The sequence below is a fragment of the Choloepus didactylus genome, chromosome 4, assembly GCF_015220235.1.
Source record: "Choloepus didactylus isolate mChoDid1 chromosome 4, mChoDid1.pri, whole genome shotgun sequence".
In the NCBI taxonomy this organism is placed as follows: domain Eukaryota; kingdom Metazoa; phylum Chordata; class Mammalia; order Pilosa; family Megalonychidae; genus Choloepus; species Choloepus didactylus.
In genome coordinates, this window is record NC_051310.1 from 72,768,149 (window position 1) to 72,786,359 (window position 18,211).

Below are 18,211 nucleotides of genomic sequence, written 5' to 3' on the forward strand. Positions count from 1 at the left end.
ATTAATATAGCACATTAATATAATGGAGAGAAAAAGCCATTTTCATATTAATTGATGCTAAAAAACATTTAATCAAATCCAACATCCTTCCATGAAAAAAAAAACCACTCAGAAACTAAGAATAGGAAAGAACTTCTTAAACATAATTAAAATAAAAATTTGTTCATGATAAAGCCACAGAAAACATCATACTCAGAGGTGAAAGACTGAAAGCTTTCTCTCTGAAATTGGCTACAAGACCAAGATGATCACTTTCACCAGTTTTATTCAACATTGTACTGGAAATATTAGCTTAAGTTATTATGCAAGTTAAGCAAATAAAATTCTTCAAAATTATATATATATATATATATATATATATATGGTAGATTTTGTTGCCTGTGAATATATATATATATATTCACAGGCAACAGAATCCTATGAGTAGAAAATCCTAAGAAGTCCACAAAACAAACCGTTGGAGCAAAAAATAATAATAATAATTAATCAAAGTTGTAAGGTATAAGGTCAACACAGAATTCATCTGTATTTCTGTACACTAGTAAAGAACAATCTGAAAAAGAAATGGAGAAAATTTCATTTTCAATAGTATCAAAAAGATGAAAATAATTGGGAATAAATTTAACCAAGATTTGTACCCTGAAAACTATAAAATATTGCTTAAAGAAATTACAGAAGACCTAAATAAATGACAATACACCCATGTTCAAGATTTAGATGATTTAATACTAAGTTGGCAAAATATTTGCAAATAATATGTCTAAGGGACATTAATCCACAATTTATAAATAACCCAATTATTTATGGATTCAATGTAATCCTTATCAAACTCCCACCTGCCTTTTTTTTTTTTTTTTTTTTTTTTTGCAGAAATGGAAAAGCAGATTCTAAAATGACATAGGAAGATAAGGGTCACCAAATAAGAACAAGAACAAAGTTGGAGGACTCACACTTCATGATATTAAAACTTTCTATAATGCTATAGTAACCAAAACAGTATAATACTGGTATAAGAATAGACATACATATCAAGGAAATATAATTGAGAGTCCATAAATAAACCCAAAATCTATGACCAAATGATTTTTGAAGAGGGTACCAAGAGCTTTCAATGAGGGAAGGACATTCTCTGTAACAAATTGTGCTGTAACAATTGGATATTCACATGCAAAAGAATGAAGTTGGACCCTTATCTCATACCATACATAAAACTCACCTCAAAATGAGCTAAGTTCCTGAAAATAAGAGCTAAAATGATAAAAGTCTTAGAAGCAAACACAGAGAAAGTTTTCATGATTTTGGATTTAGTGGTTGATTATTAGATATGACAACAAAAGGATAGCAAGAAAAGAAACAATGGACAAATTGGACTTCATCACAGTAAAGAACACATATAGCTCAACAACAAAAAGACAACTCAATTAAAAATGAGTAAAGAACTTGAATACACATTTCAGTGAAGAATATATACAAAAGTTAAAAAGTCGCATGGAAACATTCAACATCATTAGTCATTTGGGAAATGCAAATCAAGACAACAATGTGATAACATTTCGTACCTACTAGAATGGCTACTATTAAACAATGGACAATTGTAAGTGTTGGAGGGTATGTGGAAAAATAGGGATACTCATTCACTGTTGGTGGGAATGTAAAATTGTGTAACCACTGTGGGAGACAGTTTGTCACTTCCTCAGAAAATTAAATTTAGAATAACCATATGACCTGGAAATCCAACTTCTAGATATATACTGAAAAGAATTGAAAGCAGGCACTTGAGCAGATATTTGCACACTAATGTTCATAGAGGCATTATTCACAATTTCTCAAATAGGGAAGCAACCCAAGTGCCCATCAACCAATGATTGTATAAACAAAATGTGTCATAGTCACACAATGGGATATTATACAGCAGTAAAAAGAAATGAAGCTCTGATACATGGGACAACATGGATGAACTTTGAAGGCATCATGTTGAGTGAAATAAGACAGACACAAAAGGACAAATATTGTATGATCTCACTGATAAGAAATAATTAAAATAAGCAAACTCATGGAATAAAGAACTAGAATATAGGTTACCAGGGGACAGGGTGGGGATATGGAATAGGAAGTTAAATTTTTAAATGTACAGAATTTCTATTTGGGATGATGGAAAAGTTTTGGTAATGGAAGACGGTAATGGTAGCACAACATTGTGAATGTAATTAATGGCTCTGAACTATATTCTAATGTGGTTAAAAATGGAAATTTTCATTTGTACCTATGGTACTAGTTTAAAATTTTTAAAAAACTCCATGGAATTGTACAACACAAACAGTGAATCCTTTTGTAAACCATGAACTATATTTAATAGTACAATTATGAAAATTGCTCTCAGCATTTGTAACAAATATGCTACACCAGTGCAAGGTGTTAACAATATGATGGTATATGGGAATCCTGTATTTTATGCATGATGTTCCATAACCCACAACTTCTGTTAATTAAAAAGTGGACAAAGGACTTGACTTCAATACAAATGACCACGGATTATACACAAATGGTCAATAAGCACATGAAAACAGGCTTAACATCATTGGACATTTGGGAAAGGCAAATCAAAACCACAAAGAGATGCCATGGATGGCCATAAAAAATATCTGGAAAATAGTGTGTTGGCAAGGATGTGTAGAAATTGGAACCTTCGTACATTACTGGTAGGAAAGTAAAATGGTGCTGCTACTGTCAAGAAGAATTTGGTGGCTCCTCAGTAAGTTAAACCTAGTATCATATGACCCAGCAATTCCACTACTTGGTATATACCCCAAAGAATTGAAAACAGATGTTCAAAAACAAAAGCAAAAGTTATACCTAAATGCTAAAAGCTCTATTCATAGTAGCCAGAGTGTGGTAACAACCCAAACATTCATAAATAGATGAATGTATAAATAAAATGTATCCTATCCATACAATGAAATATTATTCAGACATAAAAAGGAATTGTTATTATACGCACTACAACATGAATGAAACTTGAAAACATTATATGAAATGAAAGAAACAATACCTCAAAGGCCACATTTTATATGATTCCATCTATAAAATGTCCAGAGTATGCAAATCCACAGAGATAGAAAGTAGAGTTGTGGTTTCACGGCTGAGAGAAGGGTGAATGATATGTGACTGTTTAATTCCAATGGATTTCTTTTTGGGGTGATGAAAAAATCTGGAACTAGGTAGTGGTTATGATTGCACAGCACTGTGAATGTAGCAAATGACACTTACATACTTTAAAATGATTAAAATGGTGAGTTTTATGTTATATATGTTTTACCACAATAAAAATAATAAAATCTTAAAATTAACCAATAATGTAAGTGAAGGATAAGTGTGTATAGTTGGAGCAATTTATAAGAACCAAAATCCCAGTCTAATCTTCTGGTGCCTTACGTATGGTAAAGCTGGTAGAGAATTCTTTGATAAGTCATGTTAGAAAGCATTTCATGCTGCAGTGTATTTTAAATTAACCTTGAAAGATTAATAAGAAATATGACCTGGGAGGAAGGATAATACTAGGTTCTATTCTTACTTAGATATTTACAGTACAGGCACTGCCTCCATCTATATTGTGGAGACATTGGTCAATACTGGCCAAAATATAGCTTCAAGGTCAATCAACTATGGGAGGTAGAATTAATCTGTTACCCTGTGCCTGGTTGTTATTGGACCCTGGGAAGAAGTGGGGTGAGGGGCACATACAGATGTTATTACATGGCATCCTTTCTCTTGCCCACTAGCCTCACCTCAGATTCTGATTTATATGCCAACTTACCCGCTGTTTTGTATACTGTAGGACTCTTCAACCTGTGTAGTCCTTTCTGGAACCCTGGGACTGTGGTCTTGCCTTCCAATAACCTGAATTCTACATCAAACCAGACATGTCATACAGAATCATGATACTGCCTCTGATCTGACTCCAGGCATCATTACTATTTGAAGATACCAGCTCTCCTGCCTTGCCCTGAACAGCAGCGGGTGCCTCCTTGGTTATGGGCATTAACCTAGAATCAGAAGGATTGAGCTCCTTGCCCCATTTAACATTGAATTTGGGTTCCTCATCAACACCCTTGAATCCCAACCCATTCTATCCTAAGTTTCATCTTTAAGCCCAAGCCCCTTTTACTCAAAATGTCCTCTTCATCCCCACCAATCTGGTACTGAGGCCATAGCATGATTCTGAGGGAGTTTACCTGAAAAAGAGGATATGCCTCCAGGCAGAGCAAAAAAATGGAAAGTAGTAGGGATGAGAATTCAGATATTTTATATAGAAAAAAGTCAATATAGCAGAGAGGTTGAAGCAAATGATTTCCATTTGGAAATGATTTGAATTCAGATTTAAAAGGAAGGTGAGAGCCAGGTCATGGAAGTCATTGAATGCTAAGCTAACATCTTATGAAGATGATGAGCTTACACTGGTGCAGTTAATAGAACCTGGGATGGTTAATAAGCCTGACCTGGGTCTTTGAATCTTGGCTGTATCACTCATTTCCTATGTGACTGTACAAATGGCTCTAATTTTCTATACTATACTTCAGGGTTTTTTTTTTTTTTCCTTTGCAACTTGAGCATACCCTTATTACTGTGATATTGTGAAAATTAGAGTTGATACACAGAAGGCAATGAGCACAGTGCATGACAGAAAGTATTAAAAATGAGCTAAATTATCATTGGGCATTATGGGAATGTGTTGATGAAAGTGGTATTTTAGGAAGAGTAACTTGGAGATTGGATATTGTATGACATTGTAGTTGGAGTATATAACAAAGTCAGGGATAATCAGCTAGTATACTGAACCAAGTCTTGTACTAAATTGGCAGCCTATTGGGAAGGGGATAAAGGGGAAAAAAGAACACTATGATTGCACCTAAGTGTCAAGCCTACATAAGTGGGAGAATGTTGGGGTTGAAGAAGCAGGTCTGCAGTAAAGTTTATACTTGAATTTAGTCATGCAGAACCTAGCATCAAAGTGATGAATCCAAATTAAGAGGTTTGTTAGGCCATTTGAAACACATACCTGAAACATAGGTCAAGGAGGAAGGTTAATATTAGAATCTGGGAATTTTCTGCATAGGAGAAACTAGTGATGTTCCAAGCACAGAATACATACTTTTAAAGGTCAGGAGGAGAAATATAACCAATTTAAGACATAGATATGCATATCTAGAAGTAGTATCAGAAAGGCATTTATGGAATCCGTGTTCCTGGTTCCAAACTTGCAGTTTACCAATGTCACCACGGGGTGGTGCCCATGCTTCTGCTTTTAGAGATGAGCTAGGTTCAGGAAGAAATCCAGGGCTTTTAACCATGTACTTGACTGAAAAAAAATTGTGGATAATTAACTAAGTAGAACTTGTAAAAAGGTCTAAAAGTAGGATTAATGCTTCACATGTTTTCTTAGAACACGGACCAATTATCACATTCTGGAGCTAATCACTAATTCTATTTTCTGAGATCACTTTTCTTTAGATTTCCTTTTAATCTGTTTCCTTGGCACACGTTCATATATTTTGCATCATTGTAATACAAAACAGCATGTTTTCCTGGAAAGACAATATTTTGAGTTCCTTTACAACAAAATTAAATCCTCTGCTCTAAACATTCTAATCTCAACCCAGGCAAACCAGTTTTATTCTCTTTTTACTTCTAGTAATACCTTGTCCTAAATAGGGTCTCTTGATTGGAACACACTGGGTGCTTCTGTCTGATTTGTATATCTTACCAAGAACCTTAAGAGGGAAGCCATCACACCTTGTGCTGAAGCCACTCTCTTTAGAATGTACTTTTTGTTTAATTAATTAAGCTCCAACAAACTAATTACAGATATTAAAGATGAAAAACATCTTTCTGTAGCAGAGAGAGACAGACACAAAGTGAGAGAGAGATACAGAGAGGAGAGAATATGACACTGTAATTGGTGATATCTGAGTATTCCCCAGGGTCACTTTATTCCATATATTTATTGAACTTTATATTGAAGTGTAACAAACTTAGAAAAGCACATCTATCATCAATGCACAGCAGGATAAAAATTAACAGCCCTCTAGTAGTTCCCTTTAATATAAACTTGAGCCAAATTGAATATGCTCTTGTGTGCTTAGTTTCTTTTGCTCTATATTAAGTTTATGAGTCCTTCTTATTCTTAGCAAACAGTTGTAGTTCCTTCATTCTCATAGCCATACAGTATTCTATTGTGTGAATACATTGCAATTTATTTATACATTTATCCATTAAAATGTTTGTGGGCTTTTGGGTAGTTTCTGGTTTTGGAATATTACAAACAATGCTGTTATGAACATTGTTATATAACTTTGTGTAAATTTGTGTATGCATTTCTAATGGGTATATAAATAAGGTTAGGATTGGTGGATAATAGGATATACATTTGTTCAGTTTTAGTCAATAATGCCAAATAGATTTCCAAAATAATTGTCAATATATAGTCCCACCAACAGTTTATTCTAGTTGCTCTAAATTCTTGTTAACACTTGATATTTTACCTCTTTTTCATTATATCCATTCTGATGAATAGATGTTATGGTTTTAATTTATATTTCCCTATGACTATAGGAGTAGATAATTTTTTCATATGTATATCCATCATTTGAGTATTTTCTTTGTGAACTCTGTTCAATCATTTGATCACATTTATTGGATTGTCAGTGTCTCTCCTCATGTATTTGTAGTATATTTCTTTATAAATTCTGGATATAAATTATTTGTCAGAAATTATGCATTACAAATAAATTCTTCCCACCTGTGAGTTTCATTTTCACTCTCTTAATTGGGTCTTTTGATAGACTGAAATTCTTAATTTCAATAGTCTATATATCATTTTCCATTTATACTTATTGTTTTTCATTCATGTTCAATAAAACTTTGCTTAATTCAATGCCACAAAGATGTTCTCTTATGTTTTCTTGTAAATGGCATATTGTTTACCACTCACATACATCTTGACATGGTTTTTGAATATAGTATGAGGTAAACATCAAAACACAATTATTTGGGCAGGGCAAGATGGCAGCATAGGGAAGTGAGGAATTTAGTTAGTCCTTTGGAACAACTAGCATATAGCCAGGAACAAGTAAAAAATAGTCTGGAGCAACTGTTGGGGGACATCTGTGAATGAACACACATTGTACATCCTTCTGGAATGGGTGGACTGGCTGAGATCATAGCATAAAAACTGTAAGTAAAGCTCCCTAAGCTGCAGAGCTGGTTCCCCACCCCCACAAGCACGGCAAGCTGAACTGAAACACTTGCAGTCTACTAGGAGGAAGGGAAGGTAGTGCAACCAAAGTTTCAACTGCAGTCTTAGTTAACAAATTTAGACACCTGAATACAAGCCATGAGCACAGATAAACCCAGAGCAAGCAGGAAAGTAACCTGAAGGTTTCTCCTGGCAGAGAGGAGAAAGGGATTATGGGGAAAAAATACATAAATAAATAAAAACAGAGGATTTTGGTGATGGTTGACCTCAGAATACTGAAAAAGGGCTGTGTGTCAAGAAAAGGGGTACACAGAACTGGGCACTAACTCTGGTTTTTGACTGGTAACTGGGGCAGGGGTTTTGGTGGCTTGGGACTGGCTCTGAAAAGGGGATTTCTTTCTTTTTCCCTTTTGTTCCTCTCATTCGAAGTAGCTCATTAGAGAAAGCCTCAGGCATTTTCAATTGTCAGAACCAAATTGGGCAAGAGTGGAGTTAAGACAGAGAGACAAAGGAAAAGTGAAATGTAGGAGATAAATCCCTAAAGGGCTTATCTTCCCTTAAAAAGGAGGAAGAAGGGCCCATCTCAAGTGACTGCTTTCCTTCAGAGAACTCAGACTCCAGGGCCTCGGTGGTGGGTTAGAAAAAGCTTATGCTTGGCTTCTGACACTCCCAGCCCCTGGCAGCAATAGGGGCTACTGAGAATTAAAGGCAAAACACCCTTTATGCTGGTGAGAAGCTACACCAGCATAAAGGTGTCTACAGGCCTCACAGGAAAGTCTGACAATTTTCTGGGTCTCATCCTAAGGGAAACTTGATGCCAATTACACCCTCTTCTTGAGACCTGGGCCTGTCTGCTCTGGGAAAATCTGATTGGGATAATCAAGGAAACCAGATGCCTAGACAACAAAAAATTACATTTCACACTAGAAAAAATGAAGAGGTTTGGCCCAGTCAAAGGAAGAAACCTACACATAAAATGAGATGCAGTTGAAACAACTAATTAAATATCTCCAAACAAATACACTAAATCAATTCAAAAATCAAATCAATGAGCTGAGGGAAGATATGGCAAAGAAGAAGGACATAAAGCAGACATTAGGCAAACATAAGGAAGAACTTGAAAGAAAGAAAGAACAAAAACAACTGACAGAACTTAAGGGAATGAAAGGTACAATAGAAGAGGTGAAAAACACAATGGAGACATAAAGTAGTAGATTTGAAGAGGCAGAAGAAAGGATTCAGGAACTAGAGGACAGGACAGCTGAAATCATACACACAAAAGAACATTTAGGGAAAGGAATGGAAAAATATGAGCAGGGTTTCAGGGAATTGAATGACAACATGAAGCATATAATATATGTGAGGGGTGTTCATGAAGGGGATGAGAAGGGAAAAGGGGAAGGAAAAATAATGGAGGTTATGATCACTGAAAATTTCCTGTCTCTTATGAAAGACACAAAATTGCAGATCCAAGAGGTGCAGCATACCCAAAACAGAATAGATCTGAATAGACCTACTCCAAGACACTTAATAATCAGATTATCAAATGTCAAAGACAAACAGAATTCTGAAAAAGCAGGAAGAGAAAATCACTCCACTATTTACAAAAGAAGCTAGACAAGACTATTGGTAGATTTATCAATAAAAACCATGGAGGTGAGAATGAAGAGGCCTGATATATTTAAGTTACTGAAAGAGAAAACTGCCAAACAGGAATTCTATGTCTGGAAAAACTGTGCTTCAAAAATGAGGGAGAGTTTAAAATATTTTCTGACAAACAGACACTGAGAGAGTTTATGAACAAAAGAGCTGCTCTACAAGAAATAGTAAAGGGAGCACTACAGGCAGATAGGGAAAGACAGGAGAAAGAGGTTTGCACAAGAAAGTGGAAATGAAGACTATCAGTAAGAGCAAACATAGAGAGGAAAAATAAAATAAAATAAAAAATAAAATAAAATAAAATGAAATATTACATATGAATTCCAAAAGTCAGAATGGTAGACAATCGACATTGAGTGAAATTAGCTATAAAAAAAGGATAGCTTCTCTATGGACTCACTAATAAAAATTAACAATGATGAGTGAAATTTGATAGTTAAAGTTGAGAACACAGTTTATAAGGGGATAGAAAGAGGTTAAAAATTGGGCACTTGATGCTGAAGGAGTACATAAGGGTAAACAGGATTGATTGTATAGATCCGGAAATGAATAGCATAATATTGTGTGATGGTAGCACAATATTGTAACTATTCTGAACAAAGATGAGTGTGAGTATGGTTGAAAGAGGAAGGCTAGGAGCATGTATGACTTAAGAAGGAAAGAAAGAAGATAAAGACTGGGATTGTGTAACTTAGTGAAATCTATAGTGGTCAATGATGGTGCGTAAATGTACAAATATAGCAATGTTTTTAAAAGAGGGAGAACAAATGAATGTAAATATTGCAAGGTGTTGAAAATTGAAAGGTACAAGGGGAAAAATACAATCAATGCAATGTAGAGTCTCTAGTTGATGGTAACACTGCAAGATTCCATTAACTATAACAAAGGCAATATATCAAAGCCAAATATCTATAAGAGGGGCTTATAAGAGAGTGATATAAGATTCTTGGTGATAGTATTGTTTTCTGACCTTTTCATTGTATTTTACTTTATTTTTATTTTTCTTATATGTTTTATATTTTTATTCTTCATTTTCCCCCTCCTTTTCCTTTTTTTTATGGAAGAAATGGAAACATCCTCATATAGGTTGTGGAGGTGAATGCATAACTGTGAGACTATACATGGAATCATTGATTGTTTATTTAGGATGGACTGCATGGTGTGTGAATAAAAGTGTTTAAAAATAAACACAGGGACACAACTGCTGGAGAAAATGTGGAGAGAGGGATGAACCTATTCACTGTTGGTAGAGAATAGAATGGTGCAGCCCAGCTGGAGGGCAGTGTGGTGGGTCCACAGGGAGCTAACTATGGTATTGCCATATGGTCCTGAAACCCTGTTGTTGGGTATATGCTTGGAAGAACTGAGAGCAGGGACATGAATGGACATTGCACACTTGTGTTTTTGGCAGCAGTATTCATGATTCACAACAAATGGAGGTGACATAGGGTACATCAATAAAGGGAATGGTCAACTGTGGTGCATACATTCAATGGAATACTGAGCAGTGGCAAGAAGAAATGAAGTTGTGAGGTAAGCAGGTGAATAGACCTTGAGGACAGTATGTTGAGTGAAATAAGCCAGAATTGAAAAGATAAACATTATAACACCTCACTATATGGAATAAGTATACTCTGAAAACTCCAAGAATTGAAACTGAGAGCATAGGTTATCAGGAGAAGGCTTATATTAAAGTTTCCTAGATTGGAAGCTCTTACAGCAGTCACATCTCTTCATGAGTTGTAATGGTTATTTCTAAATTCTGACATGATGAGCTGTTTGTGTATAACCTGGTCAGTCCCTGGAAATTTGGATATCTGTTTGACACCTGAGACTCAGAGACAAAGTTCAGCAGCTATGAATTTCAGCAGTACCCCATACAGCAAATATTAAAGAAGCTGTAAAAAGATCAGACTTTAGTTAGAGATAGGAAAAAAAATGGATCCAGTTAGGACTAAGATAAACTAGACTAAAGGGAAAGGGATGATGTTGACTGTGTTTTAAAACTTCAACTTCAATATGAGACCAAAAGAAGAGATGTTTATTTGGTGGAAAACCTATGTTTTGTGTAGCACACTATATAATTTAACTTGTATGTTCGGTTTATTTGAACACCATAATTACATGGAACCTTGAATAGGAGGTGAGATCTGGTTGGTTTGTACAGGTTAGCACAAAACTCCAATATAACCCAGAGTAATCTGGGCAGAGAGTAAAAATATATTTGCAAAGCCCCCTTGAGGGACTGGGGAAAAATCAGAAACATTAAACTTCCCCACCTGGGGAATCCATGATATTCTTGCAAGCATTGGGGACTCCCATTGTAGTAGGCCATGCCCTCAATCTTGGGGCTTGCCCTTATGAAACTTGTTACTGCAAAGGAGAGGCTAAGCCTACTTATAATTTCTCCTAAGAGTCACCCCTGGAGAACCTCTTTTGTTGCTCATATGTGGCATCTCTCTGTAAGCCAACACTGCAGATAAACTCACTGCCTTACCCCTTATGTGGGACATGACTCCCAGGGGTGTAAATCTGGCAATGTGGGACATGATCCTGGTGATGATCCTGGACCATGCATCATGGGATTGAGAAAGCTTTGTTGATCAAAAGGGGGAAGAGAAATGAAGCAAAGTAAAGTTTCAGTGGATGAGAGCTTTCAAATGGAGTTGAGCGTTCATTCTGGAGGTTACTCTTATACATTTCATGAATATCCCTTTTCAGTATTAGTGTATTAGAAAAACTAGAAGGAAATACCTGAAACTGTTGAGCTGCAATCCAGTATCCTTGATTACTGAAGATGATTGTGTAACTATGTAGTTTAGACAGCATGACTGTGTGACGGTGAAAACATTGTGGCTCACACTCCTTTTATCCAGTGTATGGAAAATAAGTAGAAAAAAAGGGGGACAAAAAGTAAATGAATAATGGGGGAGAAGGAGTAGATGTTTTTGATGTTCTTTCATACTTTTATTTTTATACTATTTTCATTTTTATTTCTTGGCATAATGAAAATGTTCAAAAACTGATTGTGGTGATGAATGCACAATTATATGATGATACTGCAAACAATTAATTGTACTTTGTGAATAACTGTATGGTTGTGTAAACCCTCCAGTGTTGATATTCAATAAAAATTGCCTTAAAACTTAATTTGCATTTCCATGAAAATTCTAGAAGCAATTTTTCAACCTGCCAACCTCCCACCCAAAACTTGATGAGATTCTGATTGTGTTTGGAGAGAATCTATAGATTAATTTTGGAGGATTTGATACCTTTCATATATTGAGAATTTCAGTAAATGAACATGAGTTACTCCTCCACATATATGAGAATTCTTTAAGGAACATAGTAATTGTCAGTGTCCAGGTCTCACATATCAATTCCTAGATATTTCTTAGATGTTTGATGTGTTTGAATGCCCTCAAACACATCAAAGTAAAAAGTGGAAAGAAAAAATCACGAAAAAGACTCAGGATTCCCATACACTCCCAGCTGACAAACAGAATTTTATCTACTTTTTACATTTTTTCATGAGTGGTAACTTTGTTACAAAGAATGAAACATTTTAACTATGATTATATTATTAACCACAGCTCATAGTTGACATTTGGGTTCACTCTTTGTGTTGTAAACAGATCTAAATTTTTTAAAATATGGTAATTAATGCCTATTGAGAAATAACAAATTGAGCTCCAAGACAACAAAAGCATTTATTTAGGATCTGAGAGTTACAATTTGGGGAGCACCAATTCAAGGTAGCAACCCAAATTTTGTCTCCTCTTGGTGCTTCCAAGTAAGGGTTTTTAAAGAAAAAGATTACATAATTTTTTATGACTAGTGGATATTCAGTGTGCTCCAAGTATCCAAATATACTTTGGGTTAAAGGAGTTCTCTATCTTTTGGTTTGTTTGTGTTGTCCAGATATCTTTAGAGTTGTGAGGCACATTGCCATTTGAGCATTCTTTGATGGTTTGTGATACCTGACTGATTGCATAACAGTAATTCCAGAATGACCTCCCAATTCCATTTTAAATCTTTTAGCCATAATAATTCTATTTTTATTTCTTTTTTTGTAACTTACAATTGGCTATTTGACTATTTTCAAACATACAATTCAGTGATGTTTATTATATCCATAAAGTTGTGCCTCTATCACAATTTTCCATTGCCAATGCTGTTTCACCACCCCAAAAATTTCCACACCCATTAAACTTTAACTCGCCATTACATACCCTCCCCTGTCCCCTAGTAAACTGTATGCTATTTTCTGACTTTATGAATTTCTATATTTGGCTTATTTCCTACAATTGCAATTACACAAACTTGTCTTTTTGGGTCACTAAATATCACTCAATATGATGTCAACAAGGTTCATCCATGTTGTAGCATGTATGAGAATGTCATTCCTTTTTATGACTGGATATTTTACATTTTGTTTACACATTCATCTGTTGGTGGACACATGGATTTCTTCCAAATTTTGGCTGTTGTTAATAAATAATGCTGCTATGAACTCAGTTTAGAAATATCTAAGGCTCTGATTTTTGATTCTTTTGGGTATATACCCAGTAGTAGGACTGTCAGGTCATATGGTATCTATACTCAGCTTTCTGAGGAAGTGCCAAACTGTCTTCAAGGAAGCTGCACCATATTACATTCCCAAAAGCAATGAATGAGTGCTCCAATTTTTCCATGTTGCCTCGATTTGTTATTTTTCCATTTTTTAAAAAGTAGCCATTCTAGTGGATGTGAAATGGCATCTCATTGCAGTTTTGATTTGCATTCCCTGAATAGCTAATGATGTTAAGCATCTTTTCATGTGCATTTTAGCCATTTGTATATCCCTTTGGAGAAATAGCTATTCAAGTCTTTTGCCCATATTTTAATTCAGTTAATGGTTTTTATTGTTGAGTTGTAGGATTTCTTTACATATTCTGAATATTTAACTCTTATTGTATAGGTGGTTACCAAATAATTTCTTCCACTGAGTAGGTTGTGTTTTCACTTTAATGATAAAGTCCTTTGATGCACAAAAGTTTTTAATTTTGATGAGGTCCTATATAATTTTTTATTTTGCTGCTCAAACTCTTCAAAAGATTGAAGAGGAGGAAAAGATACCTAACTCATTCTGTAAAGCCAGCATCACCTTAATACCAAAGCCAGACAAAGATGCTACAAGAAATTCCCTTCAGGGACAGGGAAAAATTGGAAATATTAAACTTCCCTACCCAGGGAATTCCTGATATTGTCACAAGCATTAGGGACTCACAATTTAATAAGTCAAGCCCTCAAGCTTGGGGCTGGCCATTATGAAATTATTCCTGCAAAGGATAAGCTAAGTCTACTTATAACTTTGTCTGAGTCACCAGCAATTTACCTGTTTTTTTGCTCAGATGTGACCCCTTTCTCTCAGCCAACTTGTAAATGTACTCACTACCCTCCTCTTTCCAGGTCACTATGGAGGTTATTATTGATTATAAGATATTCCTTTTTAGCTGCTACTGTATTCAAATAGCTAGGAGGAAATACCTGAATCCATTGAACTGTAATCCAGTAGACTTGATTTTTGATCCTGGTGTAACTTTTATCAAGTGACTGTGTGATTCTGAATACCTTGTGACCGGAATTCCCTGTATCCAGTGTATGGGAAGATGAGTAATAAAATAAGGACCATATAAGGACCTTATTGGGTGGAAATAAGGTGTATGGGATGTATTATTTTTTATTTGTTCTTTATTTTAGGGTAATGAAAATGTTCTAAAACTGTGGTGATGAATGCACAACTATATGATGATACTGTGAGCCATTTATTGTATACATGGATGGATTATATGGTGGGTGTATATATCTTAATAAAATTGCATGCAAAAATGCATTTCATTAAACAAGAAGAAAACTATTTGGAAGGTCAGGGTGCCCTGAGTAGCTAAAAATATCTTGAGAAAGTAAAATTAAATGGGAGGTCCCATGGCACCTGACCTTAAAACATATTACAAAGCTAAAGTGTTCACAACAGCACAGTATTGACATAAAGATAGGTATACTGACCAATGGAATTGAATTTAGTGTTCAGAAATAGACCCTCATCTATGGACAATTCACCTTTGATAAGGTGGTCAAGTTGACTCAACTGGGAAGAGCAGCCTCTGGAACAAATGGTGCTTGGAGAATCCAGAAGGATGAAAGAGGATCCCCATCTCTCATACAAAAATGAACTCAAAACGGATCAAATATGTAAACATTAGAGGTAAGATTGTAAAACTTTTAGAAGAAAATGTAGGGAAATATCTCAAAGACTTAGTGATAGAAGCTGGTTGCTCCTAGACCTTACACCCAAAGCATGAGGAATGAAAGAAGAAATAGATAAATGGGATCTCCTCAAAATTAAACACTTTTGTACATCAAAGGACTTTCTCAGAAAAGTAAAAAGGCAACCTATGAAATGGAAGACAATATTTGGAAAACACATATCAGATAAGGGTTTAATATCCAGAATATAAAAAGAGAGCCTACAACTCAACAACAAAAAGACAAACAACTGAACTAAAAAAATGGGCAAAAGACATGGACATTTTTCCAAAAAGGAAATACAAATGGCTCAAAAACATTTGAAGGGATGATCCAAGATGCTGGATTAGGAGAGACAGAGCAAAATTCTCCTCCATGAAAAACACTAGATAAAAGACAGAAAGTGCTCCAGAATGGAAGTTCCAGGGTTCCACTGGCTTGGCAGGGACTTCTACACACAGAGTGACTGCATACTTGGAGAAACTTAGAGTCTGTGTTTGGAGATCTGTGAGTGTTTTGTCTGGAAAGCCACTGGGGAAATGGCAGCTGGAGTCACAGTTGAGCACAGTGGGGAGAAACTGAGAGACTGTATTTGGAGTTGTGTGAGTGTTTGGTCTGGGATGCTGCTGGGGAAATGGCAGCCAGAGTTGCAGTTGAATGCCATGGGGAGAAACTGAGAGGCTGTGTTCAGAGGCAGGTTAGTATACAACCTGGAAAGCTGCCAAGGAACCATCATCTGGGGCCACAGTCAAGTGTGGTGGGGAGTACCTTCCATGGCCCAGGCACCCACCTCAGTATCTGAAGTGGGTGATAACCCTTCACACACCCACAGCTAAGAGCCCCCATGCCAGGGATGAGCTACTGTAGCAGATGGATTATCATGGAAGTGGGTAGCTTACATGCCCTGAGCAGCCATCTTTGAAACTGGCTGGGAGACACCCTTTTGCAGTGCTGTGGCTGAGAGCTTTCTTGAGGGAATTTGGGATATGGTTGGCTTTTGATGGTGCAAACTCCTCTGTGGAAGCCTCTTGTGTGCATAGCCTAGAGGCAGGTTGCTGCACAGAAGTGCCAGGAGCTCTCCAGCAATCTTAGGGATTTGTGATCCATGACAGAGAGGGACTGTGGGGAATCTGAGCTGAGGGGTTAGAAGTGTTATGCAGCCCCAGTTTATTCCACCTACAGCCCCAGGAATGGCTGGGAGTACTGTGTCTTAGAGCTGTCTCCCTGCAAAACTGCACAAGGCATGCCCTCACCCACAGAGCTGTCAGTCTCCACTGCACATGTAAAATTGTTGCACTGATTGGACCCCCACATTGTTTGGGATCCACTCAATGCACAGATGAAATTGGGAGAACTGACTGGAGGGAAGATGTGTGTCAAGAGTGCCATCTACTGGTAGGTCAGGGAAAGGCTGTAGCTCAGTCAAATTATGTTTAATTGTTTAATAATAAGCCTACATATCCTTAAAGAACCCTAAAAAGATAAGAAATGCCAAGAGGCCAAAAACTACAGAAAATTAAAAAGCATAAAAAGAAACAAGAATATATGGATAACCCAAATGCCCAAATTGAAAAACCAGAGGTGACACAGAACTCAGAGCAATTAATCAAAGAAGTAATCACAAACACCAGCATCATGGCTCAGGATATGAAGGACATTAAGAAAACCCTAGAAAAGCATAAAGAAGAATTTGCAAGAGTAAATTTAAAAAGCACAGGATCTTAGAGAAATAAAAGAGACTGTTGATAAAATTAGAAAGATTCCTGAGACACATACCAGATTTGAAGAAATACAGGAATGAATAAGTGGACTCAAAGAAAGTGTATTGGGAAGTGTAAGCACAAAAGAATGAACAGTGAAAAAATAAAACTTGAAATGGATTTCAGCAAAATGATGGACAACATGAAGCAGCCAAATACAGGAATCATTGGTGTTCCAGAACTGGAATAGAAGGATAAAGGATAGGAAGGGTATTCAAAGACTTTGTTGGGAAAACTTCCCAACCTTTCTAAATAACATAAATATGCAAATCATAGATGCCCAACAAACTCCAAATAAATAAATCCAAATAAACTGACTCTGAGATATATTCTGATGAGATTATCAAATACTGAAGAGAAGGAGACAGTTCTAAAAGCAGCAAGAGAGAAGCAATTCACCACATACAAGGGAAACAACATAAGACTAAGTAGTGACTACTCAGAAACCACCATGAAGGCAAGAAGGCAGTGGTATGACATATTTAAAACACTGAAAGAGAAAATTTGCTGAACACAAATTCTTTATCCAGCAAATCTCTCCTTGAAATTTGAGGGAGAGCTTAAAATTTTCACAGGAATACAAGTGCTGAGAGAATTTGCTAACAAGAGACCTGCTCTACAAGAAACACAAAAGAGAGCTCTACTGGCTGAGAAAAAAAGAAAGGAGAGACAGGATTAGAGAAGGGCTCAGAACTGAAGAGTTTAATAAGGGTACATAAAATGAAACAAAGAGAGAGAGGAAAAAATATATCTGATAAAAAAAATCAAAGGATATGATGGCTGATTCAAGAACTGCCTTCAGAGTAATAACACTGAATGTGAATGGATTAAACTCCCCAAATAAAAGATATAGATTGACAGAATGGATTAAAAAATATGAACCATCAAAATGTTGCTTACAAGAGACTGATCTTAGACCCAGAGACACAAAGAAATTGAAAATGAAAGGATGGAAAAAATATTCCATGAAAGCTACAGCCAAAAGAAAGCAGGGGTAGCAATGTTAATCTCAGATAAAATAGAATTTAAATGTAAGAATGTCATAAGAGACAAAGAAGGACACTATATACAAATAAAAGGGACAATTCAACAAGAAGAAATAACAATCACAAATGTCTATGCACCCAGTCTATATGCTCCAAAGTACATGAGACAATCATTAGCAAAACTGAGGAAGCAATAGATGTTTCCACAATAATAGTGGGAGACTTCAATACTTCACTCTCTCCTATAGATAGATAAACCAGACAGC